This window comes from Monodelphis domestica, chromosome 5 (genome assembly GCF_027887165.1).
Source record: "Monodelphis domestica isolate mMonDom1 chromosome 5, mMonDom1.pri, whole genome shotgun sequence".
NCBI classification, from domain to species: Eukaryota; Metazoa; Chordata; class Mammalia; order Didelphimorphia; family Didelphidae; genus Monodelphis; species Monodelphis domestica.
In genome coordinates, this window is record NC_077231.1 from 75,711,343 (window position 1) to 75,736,353 (window position 25,011).

The window sequence follows — 25,011 nt, forward strand, 5'->3', positions numbered from 1 at the left end:
AGATATGTTTAAAGGATAGGTGTCAATATGGAAAGAGATCTCTTCTCATTCATCACACCAACTTTCCTTCCAAAAAAAAATCACAAAATTCTTAACAATAGCAGAACTCCTGAGAGCTTTCTTGGACTCTATTGTTATTGACAAGTGGGATGGAGTAAGGGAAAAATGAAAAGCTAGCACTGTTCAAATGTGGAATGAGCTGCCTCAGGAAGAACTGAGCTCCCTATTACCCTTATTGTTGCTCAATTGATATTTAGTCATGTCTAATTCTTCTTGACTCTATTTGGTTTTCTTCTCAGAGATCCTAGAATGGTTTTCCATTTCCTTCTCTTTGATATATGAAGAAACTGAGGCAGACAAGGTTAAGTGACTTGCCTATGGTCACATGGGTAGTAAGTATCTAAGGATGTATTTGAATTCAAGTTTTCCTGACTCTGGATCCAGCATTCTATCCATTGTCCCATCTAGCTGTCACCCATCATCCTTGGAAGTCTTTAAATGGATAATGGCTCGTGGAGGACATTATGGACAGGTTTCTGGTTCAAGTAAAGTTTGGAATAGATCGTTTCTGAGGTCCCTTTGTAATCTGAAGTTCTATGATATTGTACATCTTTGCTATCAGTTGCTAGACTTCCCTCTTGCTAACTTCCTCAGTTCTCTGTATATTGCCTGCTCCTGGATCCAACTGATGGTGCCCCATTCTATCTGATAACAATTCCCATTTCTAGAGTTCTTTAGAGCCCTCAAAACATAGCAACTCTGTAACCTAGTAATAAAAGAAATCTTATATCTATTATACAGGCAACAAAGTTAAGGCTCATAGGTCCTAGATTAACCGATCTAAGTGCTAGAAGTAGACCTCAAACCTACCTCCTTCCCCAGAATCCAATAGTCCCTCCACTATATTATATCATGGTGGAGGTTGATTGCTTCCAGTTGCTTGCTTTCTCACCACTTTATTCCACCTTAAGTTCTCTTTCCTGGTCTTTCCCTGTACCCTAATGACTGTATTATTTCTTCTTAACCTGTACCGGCTCAACCTAGTTTCAGTCATCTCCCAATGTCCAGCCTGACTGAGCCCCAATGGAAAAATGTGAGGCTGCTTTTTAATTTGAGGAAAATAAAAATGCTTTTTAGTTTTTAAAGCAAGTATCAGTCATGAGGAGATCACAAATATAAAGGACCAACTCCTATCCTGGACTGAATATAAGACACGTTTCCCTTTCAGGCAGCTTTACAAAAGCAAATTTTTTTACAAATGCAATTCCTCCATACTCCATCATTTAGAACACTCCGCTCCCTTCCCTGGATAGAGTTAAATCAGTGTAATTGTCCCTTTTTCCTTTGGATTTTGCTTTCTGAGCCTGGTCTGAGTATTACTGTAATTTCAATGCAATCATTCCCTTAGCAACCCCTGTCTCCTACAATTTACCTTCTGTTCTGAAACTCTTCAGAGATTATCTCTGGTTGAATGTCTCTTCCAGAAAAAAAAAAAAGCATTTCAGAACCAAAACTCTCAGAAGAAATTTGAAATGGTTTCTTAACCTCTGTCTCTAATAACCTGTCCATCACCTCCTCTTATCCTGTACCCCACTTTCCCAAAGCATATTTTGGGAGAGTATGGCAATGTCTTCTGCCAATGCCCTATTTAGTCACTTGGTCATGACAACTTTAGGGCTGGAAGAAACCTTAGAAATAATGTTCTCCAATTCCTTAATTTTATAAATGAGGAAACTGAGTCTCATATCATTGATACAAGGGAACCGGTACCTATTGACTGGAGCCTAAATTCAGAGGACTCTGGATTCTTATCTTCTAAGTCTATTCATAGAATTTGAATATTTCATTTAGTATTAGTCAATCAACATTTCTGAAGCATTGATGAAGTGCCAGGCACTCTTTTAGGTACTGTGCTGAGCACTGTGGATACAAAAAAGGGCAAAGACATAGTCCATGCTCTCAAGCAGCTCATGATCTAATGGAAGTGCTAGGCACCATGATGTCATAGATTGAAGATATTTGGAATCAAGAAAATCTAGTTTCAAGTCTTTCTGACTTGGCTCCTTATCTCAGTTGCATTTGGCATCTGGAATGCCTGAGTTCAAATCCTGCTTCAGACACTGATTAGCTGTGTGATTCCAGGCTAGATAGTTAAGCCATTCTTGGCCTCAGTTTCTTCATCTGCAAAAAGGAGATAATATAAGCACCTACCTCCCAGGGTTGTTGTAAGACTCAAATGATATAACATATGGAAAGCATTTTGAAAATCTTAAAGTACTAGCTGCTATTGTTGCTTGTCTTGTGACTATGGGCAACTTACTTAACTCAGAGCTCCCAGGGAACTTTCTAAAAGGGAAAATTATGAATAGGGTGTTGATCTGCACTGGTAGAGGAAATTTCCATACTTGGAATTATTCACGTGAATTGTTCTCCCTTCCTTTTATACACAGGCCAACACATTCACTCATCTCATCCCTCTACACACCCTCATATAACTATGATACTTTTCTGAAACCTTAGTATTTGTCCAAAAAGTTTAAAATCCTCTGAGCAGTAGTTTCCTCTTGACTTTCAGCTTTATTCTAAGAATCATCTTTGGGTTATTAAGTCAAGTTCCTGCCACTCTGTCTTCTTTCCCTACCTTTTAGGTACCAACTTCACTACATAATCAGGACATTCCTGCAGTCTTGACTTTTTTGGCTCTCTTCACAGAATGCTTTGCTCTGACTGCCAAGGTTGCTGAGTATTTCCTGTTCTAAACCTGAATTAGCTGCAGAATCCAGGCTCAGTGCTACCCAGCTGTTGTTCAGGTCTGGTTTTCTAAGGGAAATAAAAAAACAAAGGCACTTAAAAAAAAAAGGTAGTGAGTTGTACAGATCAAGTCAAAACAACAGCCAGCTGTTCCTTGACAATCAGCTCTGTCCTTGACTGCTGGGATTTTTTGGACTCTTATCAGCCCTGCTGGTTCCTTATTGTCAACATTATAGACTGCCTGAGGATGACTTGTGTCTCCATATGAATGGTTCTAGTCCAGGGAAATAAAATGCCTTTTTTTATTTTTTAAGCTAAGTTAACAAACATTTAGCAAGTACATATTATATTCTAGACTTTGTGCTAGGCAGTGGTGGTAAAAAAAAAGAAAAACAAAAACATAGCCCTTGCCCTCAAGAAACATATCCTAATGATCCTAATGGGAGAGACAACACAGGTACATCAAGATACTTATCTATCTATCTATCTATCTATCTATCTATCTATCTATCTATCTATCTATCATACCACATATATCTATCTATCTATCTATCTATCTATCTATCTATCTATCTATCTATCTATCTAGGTATCCATTCATCTGTTATCTATCCATTTAACAATTATCTATCCATCCACCCATCCTTCTGCCTGTCAATTCATCCATATACTTAGCTATCCCTCCATCTATCTATGCCTATCTATCAATCCATCATCTATTTATCCATCTATCTATCTATTTGCCTATCTGTCTGTCCATCTCTCCCTTTAACCATCCACCCATCTGTCTGTGTTCATTCATTCCTTTACTTACCCATATATCCATTTCTCTGTTTATCTATCTATATGGCATTCTGAAGATAATCTGAAGAGAAGGTATTAGCAACTGAGGGGACTAGGAAAGACCCCCCTGTGGAAAGTTAAATTTTAAGTTGACTCTTGAAGGAAATCAGGGAGACAAAGTGATCGAAATAAAAGGGAAGAGAATTCCAGATATGGGACATAGCTAGTGCTAAGGCACAGAGAGAGGATTTGGAATATCATGTTTAAGGGACTGTAAGTAGACTAGTGGAAAGAGATCTCATGGTACCTGGGGGGAAGCAAAATGTAAAGATTACTGGAAAATTGAGAAGGACCCAGATTATGATGGACTTGAATTACCAAACAAAAGAGTTTGAATTCAGTTCTATAGATAATAGAGAGGCAATGGACACCTTGTAAATCAACTTGGCAGAATAAATGGAGAACTGTCGTCAGAGCTAGGAAGACCTGAGTTTAAGTCCTGCTCCTGACATGTATTGGCTAGGTGACCCTGGGCAAATCACTGAAATTCTCCTTGTTCTAGGTACCCTTCTGAAACTTAAAGTTGCAGACAAGGGGCCTCCTTGCATTGGTCAAATGAGTTCTCCATATTGGAATTGTCTTTAACAATGAAATAATAGATAAATATATATCCTTGTATACATGTATTTATTATAATTATATGGATTTTAATATCTCCCAATGCAACTTGTATTACTTTGGACAAACCACTTAACTTTTAAGTGTTCCAAGCAACTTTTTTAAGGTAACATTATATGTTTGTATATTAATATATACATAGACACACCTCTGAAAGAGAAAACTACCTCCAGGAGACAGTTTTAATGGAAGGATCTAGAAGGATTGGAAATGGAAAAAAAAAAACCAACTAGGAAACTCCCAGGGCCAGTGAAGCACAATCCTTGCAATTATTTAAAAAAACCCAACCAGTTTATTCAGGGTAGGGAAATGATGAATAAGGTCCTAAATCTACACAGCTCTAACTCCTCCCACCAATCTATGCTCACTCTCAAGGAGTTTGCTCTTCTTGTCTTCTCAAGCCCTTCCTATTCACTCCCTGATCTTATCTAGACCCCCAAAGCTACCAGAGTACCTATATACTACAGATTATTTTTAAAAGGCTGAGGATGCACGACTCACAGATGTACTGAGTCCTTACCTAAAGCCTGCGTTGGCTTCCTAGGTAAACTCAAAATTCCAAATGACAAAACCCTTGGGTTTACCTTAACCAAGTTGTTTCTGATAGGTTGATCTCTGACAGGTTGATCTCTATACTTCAGGGAAAGGCAGGTCTCCTCCAAGGCAGTTCTCCAACCCAGGAATTTCCTAATCTTTCCACAAGATTAGTCTTTTCTCAGGGGATGCCAGATCAAAGATCCTCCTTAACAGTTCAGAGGACAGCCAGATCAGGAGAGAAACCAAGTAAATTTCCAAGATTCTCCTCTCCTTCCAGAATTTTCTCCCAGGGTTTGTGTCTAAATTCTCCTCCTTTCCTCTTAAAGACAATCTGTGCATTTTTCTCCATTCTTTATCACTTATCCTCATATCTCTAACCATTAGATAGAGGTAGATGAGCACAGGTTCCTTTGTGTCAATAGTTTGAACCTCAGTTTTCTCAAATGTGAAGTGAAAAATTGAACTAGGTAATTTCTTTTCATTTTATTTTTGTAAACCTTTACCTTCCATCCTGGAATCAATACTGTGTATTGGTTTCAAGGCAGAAGAGTGGTAAGGGCTAGGCAATGGGGGTCAAATGACTTGCCCAGGGTCACACAGCTGGGAAGTGGCTGAGGCCAGATGTGAACCCAGGACCTCCCATCTCTGGGTCTGGTCTCAATCCACTGAGCTACCCAGCTTCCTCCTCTAAGGTCCTTTTTAGCACTAAAGTTCTCATGAGCCTATAACAGTGACATCTCAATAGAAGTTATAGCCATTCTCTTACACACTATGTATAATGTTACTGTATTTATACACAGAGCAGCAAGGTGACTCAGTGGATAGAGTGCCAGGCTTGGAGTCAGGAAAATCATTTTCCTGAGTTCAAATCTAGCCTCAGACACTGTGTGACCCTGCTTTAAGTCCCAGTTTTTCCATCTATAAATCAAGAAGAATTGAATATGGTCAATTTTAAGGTACCATCTGTTTCAAAATATATAATCTTATGATAACATTTATACAAATATAGATATTTATTTTCTTTTTAGGCTGGACTTGCAATTCTTTTTTGGATAGGGAACTTCCAGTGGGGAAATTCCCTCTCTACCAATTTAGGCCATTGTTATCCATAAACCTTATACTCTTAGTTACCTGAAGGACTCAGAGGTCAAATGATTTGCTAGGATCCCAACATTGGGATTGCAAAGGTGGTACTTGAATTCATATAGTTCTGACTCTTGAGTTTGCCTTTCTGTCTACTCTATTGTTCTCCCTCTTATATGTATGTACAATGTATATAAAATTAACAGTAAAGTAACAAATCAAATAAAATTAATAAAAAGCATCTAGTAAAAGGAAATAAAATTACTTCCTCAATTTAATAACCAATTACAGAAAAATTTGAAATGCCATTTGTTGTATGTTGAAATTTTTTGAATTTGAAAGAGGCATTTTGAGCCAACACTTTATTAAAACAGAGCCTAAATTATCAACCTAGACATGAAGAAGACCAGAATATGATTCCAACTTTAATGAACTTCTAACCTGCCTTCCTTTTAGTGTCATCAATCAACCAATGAGAAATATTTAAATTTTTAAACAGATGCTTAAATAATAAACAATATATCGAATGATATTTTGGATAATGGTTGTAAGCTAAATTTTTGAGTACTCTTAAAAATGTTCATTAGATTTGCTCTTGAAGCCAAAATGATAATATAAACCACATGGAAACTCAAAAAGATATTTGGCATGAAATAATGGGTAAATTTGCCCCTGGAAACAACAAAGTTTAATTAAAAAAATCAAAACCTGTGTGAACAAATTATGTCACATGGGAACAGGAGTAGGACCTGTGAGTTCTTTAGCAGAGGCAACAGGTGAATAAATGCCTTCTTACCAAGGTTGGTCAGTATAAGAGTCTAAGAATAAGTTTAGATGCCCTAGACCACCAAGAGGTTAAGTCATTCACTCAGAATGTTACAAGAACCCAGTGCCTCTTCTCTGTGAGGGTCTATCCACCATACCATCATTCCTCTTCAATATAAATCTTTAACAAGCCCATATCCATTGCCATAACAAGTTTAACATTACTCTTCCTAGGGTCACTTCTGATTATACATTATATTAATTATATCTGATGTTTATTATATTCAATTTGTTGCCTATAGTCATCAGAAGGAGCCACCTAGACCTCTCTGACCTCCTGGTTGGAGCAGGTCTTCTGTGAACCTGGAGCTCAAAGCTCTGTCCAGATGTCAATCATTCCTCAGTCATTGGCTATTTTGCAAAACAACTTAACCCCTCCCTGTTACTGCCCTTCCCAAGCACTCCTCCTTGTTGAAGTATATTTAAATTCTTCACCTTCTGCTTTCCTGTAGTGTGGTACTGTGTGGTGTCCTGGACATTACTTTGGTTGTCCTCTTTATTTAAGGTGGTCAAAATACATTGCCTTTATCAAGATGTGTCTGTGGTCAATTCTTCCTATCAGGATTTCTATGCCTAATCTTATTCTTGAGAAGATAAATAAGGAGATGCATGATAATTTCAACTTCTTCCATTTTCTTTCTCCCATGATGACTCCAGATCCTCTTAGCCACATCCAATGAAGATATTTGGTGTATAGCTTGTGATAGGTTCTTTAACCAGAATTTTTTTTAAAGAAAGTTTCTTAGGATCATAAATTTGGGGCTAAAAAGGATCTTAGAGGTCATCAAGTCTAGGTCTAGAGATGTTTAGGTGACTTCCCTAGGATTTCACAGCTAGTAAATATCTGATATAGAATTGGAACCCAGATCTTTAGGACTCCAGGGCTAATGCTCTCTCTACTATGCCCTATATAATTTGTATCTCCACCCTGCATAGTATTCCCTTCTCTGTTTAAATTATTTATTTTTTTTTTGTCAAACAACATCAGGTATTAGTTAAAATCAAGAACTTATTGTACCAAAGATGTTATCGTAAACTTTGTTGTGATTTTTTTCTCAGTGTTTTTTTAAAAATTGTGTTTCTTATTTGCATGCCTTCAGTTCAAACCTACATAATAACATCATTTCTGGCTGAGTTGCTATGATGGCAGGATTCCTAGAATCACACTTCAACACCATCCATTTTACATCCCTTTCTATTTGCATTTTAATTTAAGGAATGGAGTGTTTTTGCTTTTCAAAAAGGATCCTCTACATTGAAATTAAGCCAGAAAGGAGTGTGGTCAGAGGTCTCAAGAAAGAATGGAAAGTTGAAGAGCTTCATAAGCTTAAAGCATGGTGACTGACATTATAAAACAAAACTAGCCTTTGAAAGCTAGTGTATATATATGTCCCCAAACAATACAGCCACCCACTTGGGGGAAAAAAAGGGTTGTTGAAGAATTGGAAACAAAGTGGATGTCCATTGATTGGGAAGTGGCTGAACAAACTGTGGTATATGAATTTAACAGAGTATTATTGTACTGTAATAAAAAGTAATAGCTCTCATTTTAGAGTGCATTAAGGTTTGCAGAAGACTTTTCTCATTTGATCTTTACAGTTATTCACTCAATAAGAATTTTTTAAACTCCTAATTTGTTCCCAGAACTGTGCAACGCACTGGAGACACAAATAAAAAGAAGAAAATCATCCTTTCTTACAAAGAGTTTAGAACCTTTTTTTCAAATTTTTTTTTCAATAAACAAAGATCTGATTTCTGAACCTCCTACTCCATCCCTATTGTAAAAAGAAAATCTTTATAATAATATGCAGAGTTGAGTAAAACAAATTCCCTCATTGTCTCCTTATATGGACATGTATTACATGTTAACATACGTATTTATCATTCTGTACCCATAGTCCATCACCTCTCTGCAAAGAAAGCATGCTCTTTGATCAGCCTCATGGCTTTAATGTTAATCATCGCATTGGTCAGAATTCTAAAGTCTTTCAAAATGCTTTCAAGCTGCTGTGATTGTGTAAATTGTTCTCCAGATTCTTCCTGCTTCATTCTGCATCAGTTCATGAAAGTCTCTCCAGGTTTCTCTGAAACTGTTCTTTTCATATTTTTTTATAACACAATATTTTTCTATTACATTCAAATGCCATAATTTTTTCAGCTCTTCCACAATTGATGGTTACCTCCTCATTTCCCAGCATTTTGTCACCATAAATTGAGTTATTAACACTATGCACGTATGTGCATCCAGCTCCTTTTCAAAGACCTTATATTAATTAAGGACATAAATTCATATAAAAACAGAGAAAGCATAAATATTAAGTTAATAAATACAAATACACAAAGAATGAAATCCAAGGAGTTTTTAAAGGAGGGCACTAATAGGCTCCCTTGGACAGCAAGAAGATTAAATCAGTCAATACTTTAAGAATTTATTTCAGACTTTTCACTGGATGGTGTGTGAAGCCAGAGCTTAAATACTTTGCCACATAATGAGAAGAATGGAAAAGACCCTGGTGTGGGGAAAGATTAAAGGCAAAAGGAGAAGGGGATGGCAGAGAATGAGAGATAGCTAGCATCGTGGAAACAATAAGCATGAACTTGGACATACTGTGAGAGATAGAGGAGGAAAGAAGGTCCTGGTCCAGGGCTCATGAAGATTCACTGAATAACTAAACAACAGCTAACAGAGGGATCAGGAAAGACTTCATGCAAACAATGGTGTTAGAGCTGTGTTATAAAAGAAGAGAGGACCTCTAGGAGGTGAAAGTGGAGAGTGAGGACATTCCAGGCATATGCTATAAGTAGTATAAAGGACCACGGAGAAGAGATGGAGTGTTGTGTGTAAAGAACTGAGAGGAGGAATATCAATGCAAAAATGTAAATAAAATACTAGCAAAGAGACTACACAAGGATTATTTACTATAATCAGGTGGGATTTATACCAGGAAAGAACAGCTGGTTTAATATTGGAAAAACTATCAGCATATTTGACCATATCAATAACCAAACTAATAGAAATCACATCATAATCTCAATAGATGTAGAAAAAGCCTTTGACAAAAGATAAAACCCATTTCTATTAAAAACATTAGAAAGCATAGGAATAAAAGGACCATTCATTTAAATGATTAGTATCTACCTAAAACCACCAGCTAGTATCATCTGTAATTATAATAAGTAGATGAAGCAAGGATGCCAGTTATCACCATTATTGTTTAATATTGTTCTAAAAGCAATAGGAGAAGAAAAAGAAATTGAAGGAGTTAAAGTAGTCAATGAGGAAACTAAACTATTACTCTTTGCAAATGATATACTTTGAGAATCAACTAAAAAACCAGTTGAAATAATTAATTACTTTGACATAATTGTAGGATACAAAATAAACTCAAATAAATTATCAGCATTTCTTTATATCACCAACAAAGTCCAGCAGCAAGAGAAATTCCATTTAAAATAACTTCAGAAAATATAAAATATCTGGGAATTTACTTGACAAAAAGACAGGAATTATATGAACACAATAACAAAACACTTTTCACACAAATTATATTTAAACAATTGGAAAATATTAATTGTTCATGGGTAGGCCAAGCTAATATGAGAAAATGATAATTCAACCTAAATAAATTTACTTATTTGGTGCTATATTAAGCAAACTACCAGAAAATATTTTATAAAACTTGAAAAATAATTAGAAAATTCATTTGGAAGAACAAAAGGTCAAGAATATCAAGGTAATTAACAAAAAAAGTCCTAGCAGTGCCAAATCTCAAACTATACTATAAGCCAGTGATCATCAAAGCAACCTGACACTGGCTAAGAAGTAGAATGGTGGATCAATGAAATAGATTAGATTCACGATATACAGGGGTAAATGACCATAGTAAGCTAGTGCTTGATAAACCCAAGGATCCTAGCTTTGGGGATAAAAATTCACATTTTGACAAAAACTACTGGAAAAACTAGAAAGCAGTATGGCAAAAACTAGATACAGGCCAATATCTCATACCTTATCCCAAGATACTTAAAAATAGGTATATGATTTATAGATAAAGGAATATACCATAAGTAAATTAGAAGTGCATAGAATACTTTACCTGTTGAATCTATAAGCAGGGAAGAATTTATGACCAAACAAGAAATAGAGAACATAGTAAGATATAAAATGAATGATTCTGATTATATTAAATTAAAAAAAGGTTTTGTACAAACAAAACCAATGTAACCAAGATTAGAAGGGAAACAATAAATTGGGGAAAATTTTTATAGCATATCTCTCTGATGAAGGTCTAATTTCTCAAATATATAGAGAACTAAGTCAAATCTATAAGAATACAAGTCATTTCCCAATTGATAAGTAGTCAAACATATATGAATAAGCAGATGAATAATCATAAGAAAAAACATTCTAAATCACTCTTAAATAGAGAAATGTAAATTAAAACAACTCTGAGGTATCACCTCACATCTATCAAATTGGCCAATTTGAAAGTAAAGAAAAGTGATAAATGTTGGAGGATATGGCAAAATTAGGACACTAATACATTATTGGTGGAGTTGTGAACCGACCCAACCATTCCAGAGGACAATTTGAAACTTTGCCAAAAAGGCTATAAAATTGCATATATCCTTTGACCTATCAATACCACTGCTAGGTCTATATCACAAAGAGATCACTAAAAAAAAGGCAAAAGGACCTTCTTGTACAAAAAAATATTTATAGCAGCTCTTTTTGTAGTGGCAAAGAACTAGAAATTGAGGGGATGTCTATTAATTGGGGAATAGCTGAACAAATTGTGGTACATGGAGATAGAATACTATTGTGCTATAAGAAATCATAAGATGATATCAGAAAAATCTGGAAAGATCTACAGGAACTGATGCAGAGTGAAATAAGCAGAACTGGAAGAATATTGTACACAGTAAAAGCAATATTGGACAATGATTATCTGTGAAAACTTGGCTACTCTCAGCAATGCAATGATCTGGGACAATCCTGAAGGACTTATGATGAGGAATGCTATCCAACTCCAGAGAAAAAAATTATTGAAGTTTTCTTTTACACCAGTGTATTCATGATTTTATTTGGGGGTTTTGGGTATATGTAACTGCTCTTACAATAATGACCAAAAATATGGACGAGTGTTTTGCATGACAATAAAAATATTTTTTTTGAAGAAAAGGATCAAGTTGTACAAAAATATTTATAGCAGCTCTTTTTTTTTTTTTGCGGTGGCAAAGAATTAGAAACTGAGGGGGTGTCCATCAATTGAAAATTGACTGAACAAATTGTGGCATATGATGGTGATAGAATACTATTGTGCTATAAGAAATGATGAGCAGGAAGATTTCAGAAAAAAATTTGGAAAGATGTGTAGGAACTGATGCAGAGTGAAATAGGCAGAACAGGAGAACATTTTTCAGAGTACCAACAATATTGTAGAATGATCAAATGTGATAGACTTAGCTATTATGGTTAATAAATGATCCAGGATGATTCTGAGGGACTTAGACAAAGAATGCTACCCATCTCCAGAGAAAGAACTGTTGGAGTTGGAATGCAGATCAAAGCATGTAATTTTTCACTTCAGTTTATTTGGGATTTTGTTTTGGAGTTTTAGCTTTATATGAATATTCTCTTACAACAATGACCAATATGGAAGTATGTTTTGCATTAATACTTGTATTAACCCAGGACAAATTGCTTACTCTCTCTGGGATCTGGGAGGGAAAGGAGTGAGACACTTTGGATCTTATCATTTTGGAAAACATATGTTGAAAATTATTTCATGAATGAAAAAAATTTCATCAACAAAAATAAAACATGTAATTGGGAAAATAAAATATCTTAAAAAAAAAGGAGGCCATTTTGTCTGAGTTGTAATGAGTAGAAGAAAAGTCACATTCAAACGTGGCCAGAAAGATTGGTTGGGGTCATATAGTGTAGGATTTTTATAGTGAAATAGAAGAGTTTACATTTTTTATCATGAAAGCAATAGGAAGACACTAGATTTGATTGAGCAGGATCAAGGAAAACTACTTTGGCAGTAGTGAATAGGATAGACTGGAGTGGTGAGAGATATATGGTAATTACTGGGCTATGGCAGAGATCTAGGGGAGAAGTGATTAGGGCTCGAACCCAAGTGGTAACTATGAGAGTGCCTAAGAATGGGACGAAATTGAGAGATGTCATGAATGTAGAAACAGCAAGATTGAGCATGTGACTGGGTAAGTGAAGAGAGACTGAAGTCAAGAATGATACCAACATTATAAACCCAGGAGACAGGAAGGATGGTCATATCTTCTACATAAATAAGATACTTTATAAGATGGAAGGTTTCAGGTGGAAATCATGAGGTCAGTTGTGAACATGTTCTGTTTAAGATGTCTTCAGGATATTCAGTTTGAAGTGTTGAATAATCTGAATTTTAGAGGGTAGACTGAAGATAAATACATAGATTTATACATTTTTATGCCTATGTTTTTATAGATATAAATATATAGAGAGAATATAAGTATATAGATATATAGATCTTGGAGTCAGATGCACAGAAATGATAGTTAAAGCCATGGGAGTTAAAGGGGTCATTCTGAGAGTGTAGAGACAGAAAAGGGCCAAGCACAGAGTCTTTTACAGTTAAGGGTTGTGCTATGGATTATGAGGTAGCAAAAGAGACTAAGAAACAACCCTTTAAAGTAGGTGCTATTATTATCTCCATTTTATAGGCAAAAAAATTAAGGGATTTACCCAAGGTCATAGACAGAAAGTATTTGAGGCAACATTAAACTCAGATCTTCTTGACTATGAGCTCACTATTCTACCATTATGCCACCTAGTTGCATCTAAGGACAGACAGTAAATAGAAGGAATTCAGAGAAATGTCAGAAAACTTGTATGAACTAGTACATAGTAAAATTATCAAGACCATTCTCTTTCTCTCTCTCTCTCCCCTCTCTCTTTATATACATACACACATATAGGTATATAGACATGCATACATGTATATATTCATATATGCATATTGAAAGCACTCAAGCATCTAAAATGATGTGAAAACATGAAAACATTACTAACAGGAATTTGAACTCTGAGTAATGATAAAACTATGAAGGTCTCAAAGAGTAGCATATGAAATATGTAAAAACAAATCTTGTCAGAGAGGAGGGAGACAGAATATTGTGTGCATTGTTAGATTTGGTCCCTGCATTAGGTGATTTTGCTAAACTAATTTTCCTTTGTTTTGAGGGAGGATTCATGAGTGAGGAAGAGGGGAAAAGGAGAATATTTTTAAAAAATGATTATGATGTAAAAATAAGACTTACCAATAACAAACTTTTAAAAACCATGGCAAAATGGAGGGAGAGAGAGAGAGATACACAGAGAAAGCTGGGAACCAGGACATATGATCAACATTTGAAGGAGCTAGGAATGCCTCACCTAAAGAAGAGAAAACTTAGAGGAAGAGATTATTCTATTAAATATTTGAAGGGTTGTCATATGGAAGAATTTGGTTTGTTTTACATGGTTCTAAAGGACCAAACTTGGAGAAATGGAAAGAAGTTATGAGCAGGCAAATTTTATGTACAAAGGAGAAATTTACTAATTTTAAGAGTGAACCCAGAGAAAAGTAGGCTTATTTGAGGAATCATTCTCCCTCAAAACAGGTCTTCAAGTAGAAAGTAGATTACCATTTGTTGGGGGAAAATGGTAGGATTCCTTGTAAGACACCAGGTCCTTTCCAATTCTTAGAACCTGTGAATGATGGATTAGGCAATTCAGTCCAGCAATTGATTGAAAACTTAGTTTACTTGACTGGATGAAGGAGTCAAGATGGAAATCATGCTGTACTTGGAGACAGAAGAGAGATTAAAACTCATCTGTGAGTCTTAATTAACTGTGACAATGAGTAACCTATCTGAAACATCAGTTTCCTTATCTGTAAAAATGAAGAAATTGCTAGATTATCTGTAAAAATCTTTTCTATCTTTAATTTCTATCATTTCATGACCTTGGAGTACCATGACTACACTATTCCCCGGTCCCTAGCAGAATGTAGTATACTCCCCCCCCCCTTTTGGACGAGACATTTGAGTTATTTGATTATTATCATCAATATTTATTTCTGTTAAAGCAAATTATAAATTACTATCAGTACACACACATATATGTTTTCATATGTAATTAAATATGAGTATTTCACATTTGATTGTGAGGCTAACATTTAACTTAATGTGAAAGGAAATGGGATTTTGTGCTGTTATCAGAGATCTAACATCTGTAGTTTATAATGGGATTGCCATTAATCAAAATAGAAAAGGAAAAAATAAAAATAGGAATAGGGGGAGAAGAATAAGGAGGAGGAGGAAGAGAAGAAGAAGAAGAAGAAGAAGAAGAAGAAGAAGAAGAAGAAGAAGAAGAAGAAGAAGAAGAAGAAGAAGAAGAAGAAGAAGAAGAAGAAGAAGAAGAAGAAGAAGAAGAAGAAGAAGAAGAAGAAGAAGAAGAAGAAGAAGAAGAAGAAGAAGAAGAAGAAGAAGAAGAAGAAAGAAGAAGAAGAAGAAGAAGAAGAAGAAGAAGAAGAAAGAAGGAGGAGGAGGAGGAGGAAGAGGAGAAGGAGGGGAAAAAGGGGAAGGAGGGGGAGGAGGAGAAGGAGTAGGAAGAGGAGGAGGAGGAGGAGGAAGAGGGGGAAGAGGGAGAGGAGGAGGGGGAAGAGGGAGAGGAGGAGGGGGAGGAGGAGACACGTAAATGAAACCCAAATAATGGACCAATATGGTAAAACATATCTATAATCATAGTCATGTCAAAAACAAGAAAAAAATCACATCAAGGAAATACCCCATCAATTCATAAAATAAAATTCAACGTACATTTGAGTTTTTCTATATGTGTATTTATATATGTCTATGGAAGTACACATACACTCATTTAATTTAGATGTAACTTTGCAGTATTTTTAAAGACAGTACAATATTACTCTTTCTTAATACTAGTGTAATTAACTTGATTGGTCATGAGTTTCATTGTTGTTTCAATATATTCATTACAATATTTGTCATAGAACAAGGTAGGCATTACTTTCAGTTAGTACTCTAATCTCTCTTCTCTCAGACCTTTGATTTCACTGTCTTAGGGAATACCTAGTATTTCCTTGGCCAATACAGATTAGCATCAGCCCTGAAACTTTTGGTCTTAGAAATTTGCTTGGGACTCTGAGGCATTAAGTGAATTGCCCAGGGTCAAATAATCGCTACGAACCAGAGACCAAATTTGGATGCAGATTTTACTGATTCTGAAGACTGTTCTCTGTTCATTATGCCATATGCAACTTCCTATGCTATAGGTCATAAGTCCTCCTTGAGCTGGTACAACAGGCAGATAGGAAAAGAGGCAAGACAGAGCTATTATGGTGGAGAGGAAGATGGGGGGGATAGAGAGGGGAGCATAGCATGTGAACCTTAGTCTTGTCAGAATTAGCTCAATGAAGGCAGAACATGGGCAGTCAGTTGGGTTTTGAGATCTATTTTACCCTATAGAAAAAGTAGGAGGGAAAGGGGATAAGAGGAGGGGTGGGACTGATAGAAAAATAGTGTACTAGAGAAGAAAATTTGGTGAATTATAGTGGGGGGAATTTTAAAGAAGTTGCACCAGGATGTAAGCAAAAGAAAGAGACTGAATCTTGAGCCCCTCCCCTACATTACTTCCTGTTTCTTTCTTCCCAACTGTCTGGATGAAGATCTTCTCACAGATGGTAAGTTGAATATTTTCCCACTAATAACCAAATCCCACAACTAGTACTTTAACTAAAGAATCTTTTATTCTTTGGGTAGAGGGGGTAAGAAGAGGTTGGGGGAAGGAGGGAAATTAGGGTCTCCAGAATTCTAAGTTACCTTGTTGATTGAAGGCTTTGAAATAAAGTCAATTCAGAAAACAAAATTATCTTCTCCTAAGGGTAGATATTAACAGCACTGATGACAAGTCTTTTCTGGGCAAAAACTAAATATCTCTTCAGTTCACAGTATAGGTAGAAGGCAATGACCAGAAAGGAGAGGAAGGAGGTCTATCTTCCACCTTTAGGCAGAAACAGCCAAGATGAAGTCAGAGGCAGCTGGAGCCTCCTAACTGCTTCCTTCAAAGTTCCATTGGAATAGTCTCCCCTTCCCCGATGATTTGTGTTCTAAAAGTTCTGAGCTCCTTTGCTTTGCAGATCCATTTTTCTTTGCCCAAATATCTTCATTAGCAAGAGCAAATTTAGGGAGGTAGTGATCAGAAACTAAACAAGGGGAAGAGGATGTAAGATGTACACATTAATCATAATAATTCATTTTTTCCCAAATCTCTTTAATAAAGGCCTTATTTCTTAAATATATAGAGAAATGAGTTGAATGTGTAAGAATCCAAGTCATTCCCCAATTGACAGAGTCAAAGGATATGAACAGGCAGTTCTAAGACAAATAGTTAAACCTCTCCATAGTTATTCCAAAAAGTTCTACATCACAATTAATTAGAAAATTACAAATTAAAACAACTTGGATATACCACTCCACACATCTCGGATTGTTATGACATAAAAGGAAAATGACAAAACTTTGAGGAGATATGAGAAAACTGAGATACTAATGCACTGTTGAAGAAGTTGAGAACTGATTCAACCCTTCTGAAAAGCAATTTGGACCTATAGGGCTATTAAAGAGTACATATCCTTTGACCCAGCAAAACCATTACTAAGATTGTATTTCAAAGAGATTTAAAAAAATCAAGAATGGGAAAGGACCCATATGTAAAAAAATATTTAAAGTATCTCTTTTTGTGGGGGTAGAGCATTGGAAAGTGAAGGATAACCATCAATCAAGAAATGACTGAGTCAGTCATAGTATATAATTGTAATGAAATTCTGATTTGCTTATGAGTTGTAGGAAGAGTTCAGAAAAGTCTGGAAAGGTTGACATGAACTAAAGCAGAGTAAATGGAAGAACCAGGAAGAGATTGTGTACATTGACAGAAATACTGTGTAATGTAGAATTGTAAATGACTTGGTTATTTTCAGTAATGCAATAATCCAAAACAATCACAAAGGACTCATGATAAAAAAAGATGTCATCTCCTTCCAGTGAAGGAACCGATGGAGTCTGAATCCAGACCAAAGAAAACTTTTATCAATTTTTTTCCTTTTTTTTTTGCTGGAGTTTCCTTTCACAAAAGTATTAATATGGAAAAAATGTTTTATGTGATTGTACTTGTAAAATCTATATGAGACTGCTTTCCATCTTCAGGATGGGGGGAGGGAGGGAATATGTGACTCAAAATTCTTTTTAAATGTTGGAAACTATTTTTACATATAATTGGGGGAGGAAATAAAATAACATTTAAAAAATAAATAAGAACTGGAAGGTACCTTCTAAATCAAGTCCAAAGCCAGAGGTGAAGTCATTTATCCAAAGTTATACAAGTGACCCAACTGAGATTTGAATCCAAACCTCATAACTCTAAATCAAATACTTTCCCCATTACATCCTGATGCTGAATTGAACTAATCGAAAATAAGGATGCTCCTCTAGCCAACCTCTATAATCTCTTGAAGTTCTAAAACTCCTAAATTCTGATGCCTTCAAAATGTTAAACTGGGTAGTCTCAGACAGAAACATACTGGAGCTTATTCTTATTTGCTCAGAGATGATTGTTAAATTTTCTCCATGAGTAATTAAAGCTTAGAAATCAGCAATCACTACCAATCAGCACTTGACCTATTATCTTATGGATTATCTAGAATTAAGAAAGTGATGGAAAAAATGTTAATAAAACAGATTAAATTTAAGAGTGTTAAAGTTAAAAAACATTCTGAGAAGAGATCCCTAAACTTCAGAAGAGTGTTAAAAGAGTCTATGAAACCAAAAAAAATGGTTAAGAACTCTTGATCTGGTTGAAGAAATGAAGACCCAGGGAGACTATGATTCGCCTAAGGCACAAAGATAATAAGTAGTGGAGGTAAGATTCAAATTGAGATCTTTTGAGTCTTTTCCAAAACATCTTCTATTAAGCTGTGTTGCTACCAGTTTGGGGATTATTGGTGGTAGGATACAGGTTGATGGTTTTGCTTGACCTCCTCTGTGACTTCTCCTTCCTTTCTGGAATCTCTGAAAGCCCTTATGAAGGATGCAAGAAAGACAAGCATGATGTGAGACAAGAGAAAGGAATGGTTTCTTAATTATTATCTGTAAGCAGGCATGTACTCAAGTGTCAGTTTATATGAAAAAGGGAGAAAACCACTCAAAACCAATCAACAAAAAGGAGCATTTTTTCTTCACACCTAACATGTGAAAATCATATCACACTTACTTTTCTCACATTTCTTGCTATATGTATATATTTAATAAAAATGAGCAGCCATCTTCCAAGTGTGACTGCATTAAGACTGCTTCAATAAAATTGAAACATGGGGACTTGGAGTCTATAGTAGGAATATGTTTCAGCCTTAATGTTACAAGAAAGGTTTATTGAATTTAATATCTCTTGTTCTTTATTAGCATAATGGAAACTTCTAAAATACCTTCTAAAATGATGGATGGTGGGATCCAGCCTAGGGTACATGCATCCTTCCAATTTTAATTAATTACCCCTCTTCCAAGTTTTCCAAAAGTTGGCTCTTTCAAAGTAGTGTATAGCTTTCTTCTGCTTGGAGCTCTCACATTAGGCATGCAAAGAAAGAATCATAGCTTTTTGAGGCAGAAGGGTCAAGTGAGTACAACTCTCCCATTTTGTACAGGAATAAATCAAAGCCTAGAGAAACAAAGGAATCACAAAGGCATTGAGTATGACCCTCTTGTTTTATAGATGAGAAACCTGGGGCATGGAGGAGTGAAGTAATTGCATAGGGTCACATAGCTAATTAAGTATTTAAGCTGAGATTTGAACTTCTTGATTCCAAGTCCAGCTTTCTATCAACTATACCAAGCTACTAATTCCAGTCCTGGATCACTAATATAATCACAAAGTTGGAAGGGATATTATAATAAGATCATATACCTATTTGGGAGGGACCCTAGCATTTGCCTAATTTTTTTTTTTAATAAAACCCTCACCTTCCATCTTGGAGTCAATACTGTGTATTGGCTCCAAGTCAGAAGAGTGGTAAGGGCTAGGCAATGGGGATCAAGTGACTTGCCCAGGGTCACACAGCTGGGAAGTGTCTGAGGCCAGATTTGAACCTAGGACATTTGCCTAATTTAACATCTCAGTTCTGTAGACTCCAAGCTTAGTATGTCAATACTATAACATGGCAGGTAGGAAAGCTCATGAATCTTGGGCTATATTGAGAGGTGGTATTTTTCTTTGTGGGGGCAGAGAATGGGGCTGAAATTTCATTCATAGAGAATTCATTGGGAGGAAGGAAGCTACCAATGCGGTATTTCTTGAGAAGTGACTGGCTAAGGATTACACAACCAGTGTTTGTTAAAAGACAATACACAAAATTAGATCTTCCTGACTCCAAGGGCAGCTCTTTATCCATTAAGCCAGACTAAGGTTGGCCTCTAGGTTTCCAACCCAGACATCACCTGTATTGTCACTGATAGAGCAACAAAGAACTATAATCCAATCCAGTTCATTCCCTTATTTTTAAAGGCAAGGAAACTGAGGCTTCAGAATAAAGTGACTTGACTTAGTGTAAGAGGTAGATATTGAACTTTCCTCCCTTAGTTCCTTCATTCCTTCGTTCCTTTGTTCCTTCGTTCGTTCGTTCCTTCCTTCCTTTGCTCTCATTCTTAAGATGATGATGAGAAGGATTTTGCCAATGAATGAATCATGGTGTAGTAGAAGCAACCATGACCTAGATTTAAGTTCTAGTTCTGCTATTTACTAACCATGTGGTCTTGGATACACCAGTATAAAAGTGCCATTTGGTTTTGAGTTAGATCATAGATTTTCTCAGTACAGGAATACTTCCTGGAGTAGAAACTTTTCACAATACAGATGAACCATTCACCTATAACATAGAGTTTTGTCTTCTCTGAGAGGTCAAGTGATTTGCTGATGGTCATATATGTAATATATGTTAGAGGCAAGAATGTAGGTAGGAGATGGCTCACTTTTGTCTTTGTATCCCAAAAGCCTGGACCAAGCACTTACTGAGTGCTAATTGATGGTTAACTATTTGAGTGACTGATTCTTAATCCAAGATTTGAATTTTCATTCATGGTACCTGACTCTTCTTTAAGGGTTCTTAACCTAGGGTCCCTGATTTTTAAAATATTTTAATAAATATACTTTGATATAATTAATTTCCTTTATATTCCTACTCATTTTGTTGAATATGTATTTAAAAACATTATTCTGAAGTGGTGTTTATAAATGACTTCTAGTGGGATGCATGATGCAATGATGATAATAATAATAATGGCAAAAGCTAGCATTTTATAGTACTTTAAGGATTACAAAATACTTAACAGTCATTTATTTCATTTTATCCTTATAACAACTCTATGAGGGAGTTATTATTATTGACCCATTTTATGAATAAGGAAGCTAAGGCACAGAGAAATTAAGTGTCTTGCCCAGAGACACACAGCCAATAGGTGTCTGACTGAGGCAGCATTTAAACTCAGATCTTCCTGACTTCAAGTCTAGCCTCTGTTTACTGCATTACTGAGTTGTCCTAGAAAAGGTGATCTCTAAGTGCATTTTCAATTCTGATATTCTGCATTCTAAGGATACTGGACTGTAGGCATTTAGACATGGGAGAGGGACTAGAGGAATTTTCTTTCCCCTAATGCTTTCACAGCAATGATCCCCTAATGTGTTCCTCCCATACTTTTAGAGAGGACTGTGAAGCCTAGGGTGTGGATAACTGACCTCAGTATAAAGCCATCTTTTTTACCCACTGCTGGGAAAACATAACCCAGATTGCAGCTCTGCTCTGAGCTCACAGTCTTGGCTATGCCAACATCAACCACATTACCTTTCACCTCTGATTAATTCCCAGCCTGTAGAAGAGCCCAATTTGTGAGCTCCAAGTGTGAGGGAAAGAAAATCCACACCCAATTAGATGGAAAGTGGTCTGCCCTTTTGTTCAGGCATTCTCACAACAGCTGGACAGCTGCAATGTTGGGGGAAATGCATGTTGTGACAACTCATTGTACATCTTAAGTAATAGAAGCCTCAGGCTACAATACAGAGACACTGACATGAGTTTAAGTAATACACTCCAGACCCCCCAAAAAAGGCAACAATAACAGTGCCAGGGACTTGCAAGCACTCATCATTTTCCCCTTGGTTTCACCTAAACAAGGTATCTGTTTATTAATAAAATCACATGCTTTTATGAACAACGTTTAACCTTTGGTGTATATATTTTCAGTTTCTTCATCAGGACCAGTGTTTATTCAAAGGCAACATGGCCAATGGAAATTTGGAGCAGAGAATGTGGATACCAGCTCTACCTCTGTCACCTCTTTCCTGTCTGAACTTAGGTCAATCCTTGAGTCATTCTGGGCCATGGTTTCCCCATTTGTAAAGTGAAGAGTGTCAAGAAAATGGATTCTGAAGTCTTATCCAGTGTTCAATCTATGGTCTATGAACAGATCAAGAACTTGTTACTACTCATCCCTTAGCTTGTTGTTGTTGAGACATCCTGTTACATTTGAGGAAACCGAGGCAAGTAGAGCTTAAGGGACTTGTCCAGAGTCATACAGCATCTGAATCTAGATTTGAATTCAGGTCTTCTTCCTTGCTCTAAGCCAAGGGTTCTATCCATTCTGACACCAACTAATTTCCTTACCTAGAAGGAATATGGATCAGGGAAAGGCAAATTTGGGAAGTAATAATCAAAATAAGTCCATGAAGAGAAATATGTAGGAATTCTAAGAAACAGAAGTGAGCACATGATATTCCAGGCATTTTAGATAACACCAGCAAAGTCAAGGTTGGGGAGAGAGGAACTGCCTGGTGTGGGGAGGAGAAGCTCTGTCAGTTTGGCTAGCCAATGGAAGAAATTATTCAAAATAATGTAATGGTAGCTAGGTGGTGCCCTAGTGCATAGAGCCCTGGGCTTGAAGTCAGGAAAACCCAAGTTCAAATATGGCCCCAGATACTTGCTAGCTGTGTAAACTGGGCAAGTCAGTTACCCTGTGTTTGTCTTAATTCCCTGGAAGAGGCAATGGTAAACCACTCCAGTATCTTTGTCATGAAAACCCCAAATGGGGCCTCAAAGAGTTGGACACAACCATATGACTGAACAACAACAAAACAAGTCAGATTCTGAAAGATTTTAGATGTCAAATCGAAGAATTAGTATTTTATGGTAACAGCAACAAGGAACTATTATACTTTTTTCTTTTTAAAAATTCCAATATTTAAAAAAAATATCATATGGATATCTTTTGCTTTAACATTATCTAGATTTCACATTGTATCCTTCCTCTATTCCAGAGTGTCATCTCTTACAACAAGAATTTAAAAAGAGAAATCAATTTAAAAAATCAATATAGTGAAACAATTCAATCAGAAAGGCAATTCTGCACACTCGCAGACCAATCTACCTCAACAGAACATTGGAGAGAGGTGTCTGCTTTTATTTCTTTTTCGGAGCCCAACTTATTCTTTTTAAAAATTAATTAATTTATCTGTTACATTAAGGTTCCCTGGTATCTCCCTTACTCACTCCCTTCCCCATGCTAGAGAAGGCATCATTTAACTATATATATATATATATATATGTATATATATATATATACATATATAATATTCTTTATAATTTTGCTAAATAAACCTATTATTATATGGTGGCTATTCTTTCCATTTACACAGGCATAGTTATTATGTATATTGTTTTCCTGGCTTTACTTACTTCTTCTATCAGTTTATGTAAGAATTTTTATGCTCTCTAGTATAGTTATAGTCGTTTTTTTCCTATTTAGCATATGTTTGTCATTTCTTACCACACAATAATAATCCATTTTATTAATGTACCACAATATGGCTAACCATTAATTAATTAATTAACCAATAATTAATGGGCATCTACTTTGTTTCAAGTATTTTGCTACCTCCAAAAGTGCTGCGACAAATACTTTAGTTCAGTGTGGAACTTTTCTGACCTCTCTGGGATATATGCCTAGATTGACTCTGATTTGAAGTGTATGGACATTTTTGTCACTTCATTTACTCAATTGTAAACTGCTTTTTATCTTTGTTGAACAAAGTCACAGCTCCACCAGCAATGCATTTGTGTATTTGTCTTTCCGTATTCACTCCGACATTGACCGTTCACATCTAAAAGTTCTAGTATTTTCAAAAACATGGTCCCTAGCTTAGTGCAGATCTTCATCACCTCTTAAATGAGTTATTTTAATAGTCCCCTCATTGGTCATCTCAATGTCTTCCCCTGTCCCCTTCTCATCTCCCCTTAAAAAAGTACCATAATTGCTTTACACACAGTTAATGGCTCCCAAGTGCTTCTATGATAAAATAGACTAGCTTTTTAAGCCTTTCATAATCTGACTCTAACCTATCCTATATTCTTATTTCATACACTTTCTGTTCTAGAAAAACTGGATTGACTAGTAGCTGTTCCTTAATCTTGACAATACATTTCCTCCCTACATTCCTTGCCATAAACCACCCCACATTACCACAAATTATCTTATATTTACTTGTCTCTGTTAATATGTATATGGATATCCTCCAGGATAATGTATGCTCCTTGAGAACAAAGACTGTTTTGTTTAAGCTCTTTGTCTCTCCACCACTTATAGCATAGCGCCTAGAACCTTATAGAGGCTTAATAGTTGTTGGAGTGTTTAAATGATAATGACCAGAATTCTCTAATGACAATGATCAATGATATAAATGCCAAATGAAAATTTAAAGTAGCTTTTTCTCCTGTATCTCAAATATTCTGGGAAGGAGAAGAATTTATGAATAAACAAGAGATAGAAAATATTTTAAAATAGATAATTTTGAATACATTAAACTGAAAAGATTTTGCATATATAAAACTACTATGACCAAGATTAAAAGGAAAGCAATAAGTTGGGGGAAAATGTATAGATGATTTCTCAAATAGAGGTCTCATAGCTAAAATTTATAGAGAACTTTGTTAAATGCATAAGAATATGAGCCATTCCCCAATTGATAAATTGTTAAAATATATGAACAGAAAGTTTTTGGATGAAGAAATCAAGGATATCTATACCTATGAAAAATTCTCTATTATTAATTAGAGAAATACAAATCAAAACCACTCTGGAATATGATCTTACAATGATCAGATTGACTAAAATTATAAAAGGGCAAAGTGACAAATTTTAGAGGTGATGTAGAAGAATAAACATAGTAATACATTATTTACAAAACTCTGAACTGAT

General features: G+C 35.8%; 1 long non-coding RNA gene across 1 annotated transcript; it reads right to left on the reverse strand.

Annotated features, from left to right (window-relative positions):
- Positions 1–2,557: 2,557 nt before the first annotated feature.
- Positions 2,558–20,152, reverse strand: LOC103094140 (uncharacterized). The gene is made up of 2 exons (XR_008912107.1): positions 16,543–20,152; positions 2,558–2,820 (listed from the first exon to the last, which is right to left on the reverse strand). It is a non-coding gene; the product is annotated as an uncharacterized LOC103094140 (long non-coding RNA).
- Positions 20,153–25,011: the final 4,859 nt, after the last annotated feature.